Source organism: Ovis aries, chromosome 23 (assembly GCF_016772045.2).
Source record: "Ovis aries strain OAR_USU_Benz2616 breed Rambouillet chromosome 23, ARS-UI_Ramb_v3.0, whole genome shotgun sequence".
Lineage (NCBI taxonomy): Eukaryota > Metazoa > Chordata > Mammalia > Artiodactyla > Bovidae > Ovis > Ovis aries.
In genome coordinates this window covers 56914836-56923784 of record NC_056076.1, presented here as the reverse complement: position 1 = coordinate 56923784, position 8949 = coordinate 56914836, and the positions used below count along the sequence as shown (strand labels likewise).

Here is an 8949-nt window from a genome sequence, read left to right as displayed (position 1 = left end):
ATGCTGCTGATCCGTAAACATTTCTGGGGAGAGAGGGGTAATAAGGGGACTTAACAGGTAATATGAGCTGCTTTGAGCAACCGTAGTGGTTCTTACCAAGTAGGCGATGGCAACCCTCTCCAGTGCTCTTGCCTGGAAAATCCCATGGGTGGAGGAGCCTGGTAGGCTGCTGTCCATGGGGTCGCTAAGAGTCAGACACGACTGAGCAACTTCACTTTCACTTTTCACTTTCCTGCATTGGAGAAGGAAATGGCAACCCACTCCAGTGCTCTTGCCTGGAAGATCCCAGGGACAGGGGAGCCTGGTGGGCTTCCGCCTGTGGGGTCACACAGAGTCGGACATGACTGAAGTGACTTAGCAGCAGCAGCCGCAGTGGTTCTTACCATTTTTCATGTTTCTTGCTCCTACCCCATGTTCATACTCTGCCTGAATCTACGCATAAGGAAGGGTAACAGTAAAGCTAGTTGGTTCAGTCCAAGACTACCAAGTGGGGAATTCCCTAGGAGTCCAGTGGCTAGGAGGCTTCCCTGGTGGCTCAGTGCCCTGGAGAAGGAAATGGCAGCCCACTCCAGGATTCTCGCCTGGAGAATCCCGTGGACAGAGGAGCCTGGCCGGCTACTGTCCGTGGGGCTGCAAGTGTCAGACCTGACTTGGTGACGAAACCACCAACCACTGGCGGCTCAGTCAGTAAAGAATCTGCTTGAAATGCAGGAGCTGTGGGTTTAATCACTGGGTTGGGAAGATCCCCTGGAGAAGGGCATGGCAGCTCACTCCAGTATTCTTGCCTGAAGAATCCTGTGGGCTGAGGACCCGGCTGGCCACGGTCCCCAGGGTCACAGAGTCGTACATGAACAAAGCGACCGGGCACACACACACCAGTTGTCAGGACACCACGCTTCCATTGCTGGGTTCCATCCCTGGTCAGGGAACTAAGGGCCCGCAAGCCATGTGGTGTGACCAAAAAATACAGACAAAGCAAAAAACGGAACAGGAAAGTGGCTCAAAAATGACCAAAACAAAGGAAGAAAGTATCCTAAGTATACTGAAAACAATGAATAGGCTACACTTATTTAATTTACTTTCTCATTTAGTATATATAAAATATCACTTGATTTGGGTTTGAGAGGAGCCTGAAACTGAACCGTGTCCATTTGTATATAGGGAGCATCTCATTTACAGGCTGAATTGTCATGATTGGGGTTATTCGGTTGGCAAGCCTGAGAGAGAGATTTCTGTTAGGGACCAAACGACGGTCTCTAGGACCTGAGTCATGTTTACCAGAAAGAGACAGGATATGCGCTCATCCTGCCTGGCCAATCATGTAACGCCAGCTACTCCTGTAACTGAGACAAAGAACTGCCTGTATATAAGCCGCCATACTCCTTTGTTCGTGGCTCTTGTCGGATTCCCTTGTGTGGGATGAGACTTGAGCCCTAGCGCACTAGAGATAAACTCCCTTCTTGTTTCTGCATTACTGTGGTGGACTTGCTCTCTTGGTGGGTTCGGAGATACAGGCTCGGAGCATAACATTTGGGGGCTCATCCGGGATCTCCGTCCCGCCGGGGAGGACAATTCTCCTGGTAGAAGGGAGTAACCTCGTTAGGAGATAAGAGCTCTGAGCACCGGTGCTAACGTTGCAGAAGCCCAGATTAAGTCTGAGGCCTAGTATCTTACTGGGGAGGCATCTGGCTGTAAAGTGCAGAGGCAAGTCAGCGTAAGGCCGGGGCCTAGTTTCGTGCTGGGGAGGCAACTAGCTCTGATACTGGATTAAGTCAGCGTAAGGCCAGGGCCTAGTTTCGTGCTGGGGAGGCAGCTGGCTCTGGTTACTGGATTAAGTCCAGCTTAAGGCCGGGGCCCAGTTTCGTGCTGGGGAGGCGGCTGGCTCTGTGAACATCCTGCAGGTAAGATTGAGTGCATTGTCGGTGGCCACCTTGCGTTTGTTATCTGTTTGTCTATTTGTGGTGTCTGCGTTGCTCTTTGTGTGCTCTGTTGGCTCCCAGTGTACTTTTCTGTGATCATGGGACAAACAACTTCTACTCCTTTATCTCTTATGATTAACCACTTCTCTGATTTCAAGTCTAGAGCACAGAATCTATCATTGCTGGTGAAAAAAAAGCAAGTTAGTAACTTTTTGTTCTGCCGAGTGGCCTGCTTTTGATGTCAGCTGGCCACAAGAAGGCACCTTCAGCCTGCCTACTATTCAAGCGGTCAGAGAGAAGGTGCTCACCCCCTACCCTTCAGGACACCCAGCCAGACCAAACTCCATACATTTTAATCTGACAGGACCTGGTGCAAAACCCCCTGGCCTGGCTAAAACCTTTTGTTTTTCAGCCCCTCACTTGCCTTCCCTCTTCCCCGCCCTAGCTTCCACAGGTTCCACAGGTTTCATCGGGAGAAGCCAAAAAGAGAACCAAGCCTTCAGCTCCTCCCAGAAAAAGGGGCCCCACCTAGGGAACTTGGAGAAAGGCAAAAAAAAAAAAAAAAAAAAAAAAGGCCGGCGTAGCAGAAAAAGACCCGGAGGTTCCCTCCTCCACCATTCATGCGTTTCCGGACGGGGCGGGGCCAGCCAGAGAGGGTAGAAAACGGACATATCAGTATTGGCCCTTCTCCACTAGTGATTTGTACAATTGGAAAACCCAGACTCCCTCCTTCTCTGAAAAACCGCAGGGTCTTATTGATCTTTTAGAGTCTATCCTGTTTACTCACAATCCCACTTGAGATGATTGTCAGCAACTGTTACAGGTACTTTTTACTACAGAGGAGCACTAACGGATCCTGTCAAAAGCCCGGAAAAATGTGCCAGGGGTGGATGGGAGGCCCACAATACAGCCTAACCTCATTGAGGAGGGGTTCCCCTTGGTGCTACCCAACTGGGACTTCAAACGCGCTGAAGGTAAGGAGCGCCTCCGAGTGTACTGTCAGACTCTCATGGCTGGCCTTAGAGGGGCCGCCAAAAAGCCAACTAATTTGGCCAAAATAAATCCAGTGAGACAACAGCCAAATGAGAGCCCAGCAGCCTTCCTAAAAAGGATAATAAAAGCTTTTAGACAGTATACCCCTATAGACCCACAGGCAGATGAGTCATGAGCGGCAGTTATGTTAGCATTTGTAAATCAAGCAGCCCCCAATATTAAAAAAAAGTTACAAAAGATAGAGAGGTTAAATGAACAATCCTTGCAAGATCTAGTGAGGGCAGCCGAGAGAGTTTTTAATCATAGAGAGACCCCAGAAGAGAGAGAGGACCGCATTAAAAAAAAAAAATTTAGAGCTGAAGAAAACCGTAAAAATCAAAAAGAGGGGCCCAAGAACCCCAAGAACGAGACTCCCTCTCCAGACAGTCATATCCTCTACACGGGTGAGGATAGCAACTAGGGGGGTCAGGGCTCGAAAGCCCTCCCCGAGTCCTGGGTAACTATAAATGTGGAGGGGAAACCGGTTGGCTTCATGGTGGACATGGGAGCCCAATACTCAGTCTTAAACCAAAAAGATGGACTCATGTCTAAAAAAAGTAGCTAGGTGCAGGGAGCAACCGGGACTAAACGATATGGATGGACTACAAAACGGCATGTAAACTTGGGGGCCCACCAGGTAACCCATTCTTTTCTGGTGATACCTGAGTGTCCAGCGCCCTTGTTGGGAAGAGATTTACTGTCTAAAGTAAATGCCCAAATTCATTTCGACCATGGACAAGTGTCGGTTTTAGATGGGACCGGGCATCCTCTTCAGGTCCTGTGTCTGGCATTAAAAGATGAATACAGACTCTACTTGCCAGAGGCCCCAGCGACAATAAGCCCCGAAGTACAACCATGGGTTCAAAGATACCCTCAGGCCTGGGCTGAAACTGCAAGAATGGGACTAGCCAAACAGAGGCCCCCTATCATTGTGGAACTGAAAGCCAGTGCTTCCCCGGTGAGGGTACGACAGTATCCCATGAGTCAGGAGGCTCGACAAGGAATTACTCCTCATATACAACGCCTCATAGACGCTGGGGTCCTAAAAAGGTGCCGGTCCCCATGGAACACTCCCCTGTTGCCTGTGAAAAAAGCCTGGGGGAACTGATTTTAGACCGGTTCAAGATCTACGAGAAGTCAACAAACGGGTGAATGATATTCATCCTATGGTTCCTAACCCTTATACATTGCTAAGCAACTTGCCTCCAAACTACATTTGGTACACTGTTTTAGATTTAAAAGATGCCTTTTTCAGTTTGCCTCCTGCCCCCGCAAGCCAAGAGATCTTTGCCTTCAAATGGCAGGAGGACGGTGGTCAGACCCCTGTGCAGCTGACATGGACTCGCTTACCACAGGGTTTCAAAAACTCACCCACGTTATTTAACGAGGCCCTGGACGAAGACCTCCGTGAGAATCGGGTTGAACTCCCTACCATTGTTTTATTACAATATGTTGATGACCTTATGCTGGCGGCGGCTACAGAAAAAGAGTGCCAAGAGGCAACAGGTGACCTTCTCCAAACCTTGGGGATTTTAGGTTACAGGGCCAGTGCCAAAAAGGCCCAGATTGCCAAGCAAGAGGTTACATACCTCGGTTATAAGATAAAACAGGGCCAGAGGTGGCTAACACAGGCTATGGAAAAAACCATCCTCCAGATCCCTGAGCCGGCTAACCCTAGACAAGTGAGAGAATTTCTGGGAACGGTGGGATATTGCCGGTTATGGATCTTGGGGTTTGCAGAAAAGGCCAGGCCCCTATATGAGGGGACCAAAAAAAACAAGGACTGGAAATGGACTGAGCCAATAAAAGAGGCCTTCCAAGAGCTCAGGCAAGCCTTGCTAGAGGCTCCTGCCCTTGCCCTCCCTGATCCATCTAAGCCTTTCCAATTATTTGTAGATGAAAAGTGGGGGATAAAAAAAGGGGTACTAACACAGAGATGAGGACCACAGAAGCGACCTGCAGCTTACCTTTCCAAGAGACTGGACCCGGTGGCAGCCGGATGGCCACCTTGCCTCCATATCATCGTGGCCACCGCGCTCTTAGTCCACGATGCTGATAAACTGACTTATGGACAGAGACTCTTGGTCTACACTCCTCATGCCATAGAGAGAGTTTTAAAGCAACCCCCAGGTAAATGGATTTCTAATGCCCGCTTGACGCACTACCAGGCCTTGCTACTTGACACCCCACGGATTCATTTCCAAATGCCCTGCACTCTAAATCCGGCCACTCTTTTGCCCAATCCGGGGGAAAATAGCCCCCTCCATAATTGTGATGAGATACTGGCTGGGGTAACAGCAATGCGAAAGGACTTAAGCGATACTCCACTGGATAACAGTGAGCTAAGATGGTTCACAGACGGCAGCAGTTATGTAAAAGATGGACAGAGATGGGCGGGAGCCGCAGTAGTAGATGACTCTGGACGGACGATATGGGCAGAGGCCCTTCCCCCGGATACCTCAGCACAAAAGGCAGAGTTAATTGCCCTGATTCAAGCATTAGAGAGAGCCAAAGGAAAAAGAATAACTATTTTCACTGACAGTCGCTATGCTTTTGGCACGGTACACATCCAGGGCCCGATGTATCGGGAACGGGGGTTTTTGACAGCTAAAGAAAAAGAAATTAAAAACTTGCCTAAAATCCGTAGACTTTTAGAGGCTGTACAGATGCCTCGGGCTGTGTCAATAGTACACGTACCTGGACATCAGAAGGGTGACAGCCCCACTGCACGAGGGAATCGTGCCGCAGACCTGGCAGCTCGAAAAGTAGCTGATGAAGATTTCATCACCCCTGTGTTGGCGATCGGACTTCCACCTCCAGGTATGGGAACTCTGCCCCCAACCCCTGAGTATTCATCCACAGACCTTGCTTAGATCCAAGAACACACCAACCTTCAAAAAGATAAAGATGGATGGTACCGAGACTCAGACGGCTACTTGATACTCCCTGCTCAGTTGGGACGGCAACTATGGGAGCATTTGCACTTGTCTACTCATCTGGGAAAAAAAAAAGACTGATGCTCTTTCAAACTGCGCGCTTGCGATTTCCCCGGCACCAGACAACTGTAAAAAACATAGTGCATGCTTGTAAGGCGTGTCAACAGATGAGGCCAGGAAAAGGACAACATACAGGACTGAGGTATCGGGGAGAAGGACCAGGGCAACACTGGGAAATAGATTTCACCGAGGTAAGGCCAGGCAAGTATGGTTACCAGTACTTGTTAGTGTTGGTGGATACCTTCTCAGGGTGGGTAAAAGCTTTTCCTACAAAGGGAAAAACCGCGATGATAGTGGCAAAAAAAGATTTTAGAAAAAATAGTTCCCAGGTTTGGGCTGCCAGTGACCATCGGCTCTGATAATGGACCTGCCTTTGTGAGTCAAATAGTTCAGAGCCTTGCCCTAGCCCTGGGGACTAAATGGAAGCTATATTGTGAATACAGTCCACAGAGCTCAGGGCAAGTAAAAAAAATAAATCAGACTCTAAAAGAAACTTTAACTAAATTGGCTATAGAGACTGGCGGGGACTGGGTGACCCTCCTTCCCTTCGCCCTCTTCCGTGCGCGTAATACTCCTTATCAACTTAATCTGACCCCATTTGAGATTCTGTATGAGAGACCTCCCCCTGTATGTCCAATATTTAAAGGGAAAAAAACTACCGCCTCCCACGTTGGGGCAACTCCAAGAGGCCTTGATGGCCTTAAGCAAGGTGCACTCTCGTGTCTGAAAACTGCTCCGGAAAATACATGTGGGTCAAAATAAGGGAACTATTCCCTCACATGACATTGGCCCAGGAGTCTGGGTATGGGTCAAAAGGCACCAAACCAAGGCACTAGAACCCAAATAGAAGGGTCCTTATGTTGTTCTTCTTACCACCCCAACTGCCCTAAAGGTTGACGGTATCGGGCCTTGGGTGCATTGCAACCACGTACGCCCAGCTGCTTCAGCAGAGCAAGAAGACGCTAAAAAAAAATGGGAAGCATCTCTGCACCCGTCCAACCCCTTGAGGCTAAAGCTTCGAAGGCGCCAACAGGACCAGGACAACTCGACTGGGCCCTCTTGTGGATGACCCAGTTACTCTGCTCCGGAGTTGCCAGCGTGAACCCACATCAACCCGTCAAAATCACCTGGAAGCTGCAAAATGGACTAACACAAGAGGTGCTAAACTCCACTACCGCAATACATCCACCAAACACATGGTGGCCAGACTTATACTTTGACCTTAAGCCAATGGTAATGGTAAATGTGCCTTGGGCTAGGGGTTATCTCCGAGAACAAGGGTTTTGGGCATGCCCAGGAGCACCCAGGCATAACTAGAAGACCTGTGGGGGGGCACAAGACTCTTATTGTAAAACTTGGGATTGTGTTACTTCTAATGATGGACCTCGGGGCTGAGAAGTAGGAAATCGAGATTTACTTAATTTTTCATTCGCCAAGCCCCTCCCTAGGGTCTAAAGTTGGAGATCCAACTTTTAGCTGTGAAAGTTGCAATTATGCACAAGTCAAAATAAGGTTCAATCCAAAAAAAAAGCAAACAGGAGGGGATTAGATCTGCTCTTTCTGCAACAAGGGGGACTCTGTGCTGCCCTAAGAAAAGAGTGCTGTTTCTATGCAGATCATACAGAAATAGTTAGAAAATCTATGGCCAAAGTGAGAGAAGGACTAGCCCAATGTAAACGAGAACGTGAGGCTCAACAGAGATGGTTTAAATCTTGGTTTCAACAATCCCCTTGGCTGACTACCTTAATCTCCACCTTGCTAGGACCCCTGCTAGTACTTTTACTAATGCTTACCTTCGGCCCATGTATTATCAATAGACTTGTAGCCTTTGTAAAGGAACGCATAAATACAGTACAGCTGTTTGTGCTTCGACAACAATATCAAACTGTGTCTCAGGACCTAGAGGAAGATTCCTCTATATGATCTAAGGACAGGGGGGAATGTTATCTCTAGGACCTGAGTCATGTTTACCAGAAAGAGACAGGATATGCCCTCATCCTGCCTGGCCAATCATGTAATGCCAGCTACTCCTGTAACTGAGACAAAGAACTGCCTGTATATAAGCCACCATACTCCTTTGTTCGTGGCTCTTGTCGGATTCCCTTGTGTGGGATGAGACTTGAGCCCTAGCGCGCTAGAGATAAACTCCCTTCTTGTTTTTGCATTACTGTGGTGGACTTGCTCTCTCGGTGGGTTCGGAGATACGGGCTCGGAGCATAACAATTTCCTTCTCAGCAGCTCGCCCACCCCTCTTAACGTGGGTGCCCCTGCAGGTGGGCCAGAGAGGCTGAGAGGGCCCACAGACTTCACTTGTGAAGCCCATTAACTCTCATCCCCTGACCAAGCCAATGCCTGCAGACCCTGGCCAGGCCATTCCATAGAGGTGAGCCCCTGGAAGCCTCCTCTTTCAGTGGAAATGGGGCACACTGGAGCATTTGGTCCAGAAAATCGCTCTGTGTTCTCAGCATCAGGTGAGTAATAAATAGTTGTTAATAACCTGGGACTGAAGAGAGTTCCAGAAAAACATCTATTTCTGCTTTATTGACTATGCCAAAGCCTTTGACTGTGTGGATCACAATAAACTGTGGAAATTTCTGAAAGAGATGGGAATACCAGACCACCTGACCTGCCTCTTGAGAAACCTATATGCAGGTTAAGAAGCAACAGCTAGAACTGGACATGGAACAACAGACTGGTTCCAAATAGGAAAAGGAGTACGTCAAGGCTGTATACTGTCACCCTGCTTATTTAACTTCTATGCAGAGTACATCATGAGAAATACTGGACTGGAAGAAACACAAGCTGGAATCAAGATTGCTGGGAGAAATATCAATCACCTCAGATATGCAGATGACACCACCCTTATGGCAGAAAGTGAAGAGGAGCTCAAAAGCCTCTTGATGAAAGTGAAGGAGGAGAGTGAAAAAGTTGGCCTAAAGCTCAACATTCAGAAGACGAAGATCATGGCATCAGGTCCCATCACTTCATGGGAAATAGATGGG

At 48.6% G+C, this 8949-nt stretch overlaps 1 long non-coding RNA gene across 1 annotated transcript; it reads left to right on the top strand.

Annotated features, from left to right (window-relative positions):
• The first annotated feature begins 1507 nt into the window (after positions 1-1507).
• On the top strand, positions 1508-8111 carry LOC132658484 (uncharacterized). The gene is made up of 2 exons (XR_009598171.1): positions 1508-1901; positions 2374-8111. It is a non-coding gene; the product is annotated as an uncharacterized LOC132658484 (long non-coding RNA).
• Positions 8112-8949: the final 838 nt, after the last annotated feature.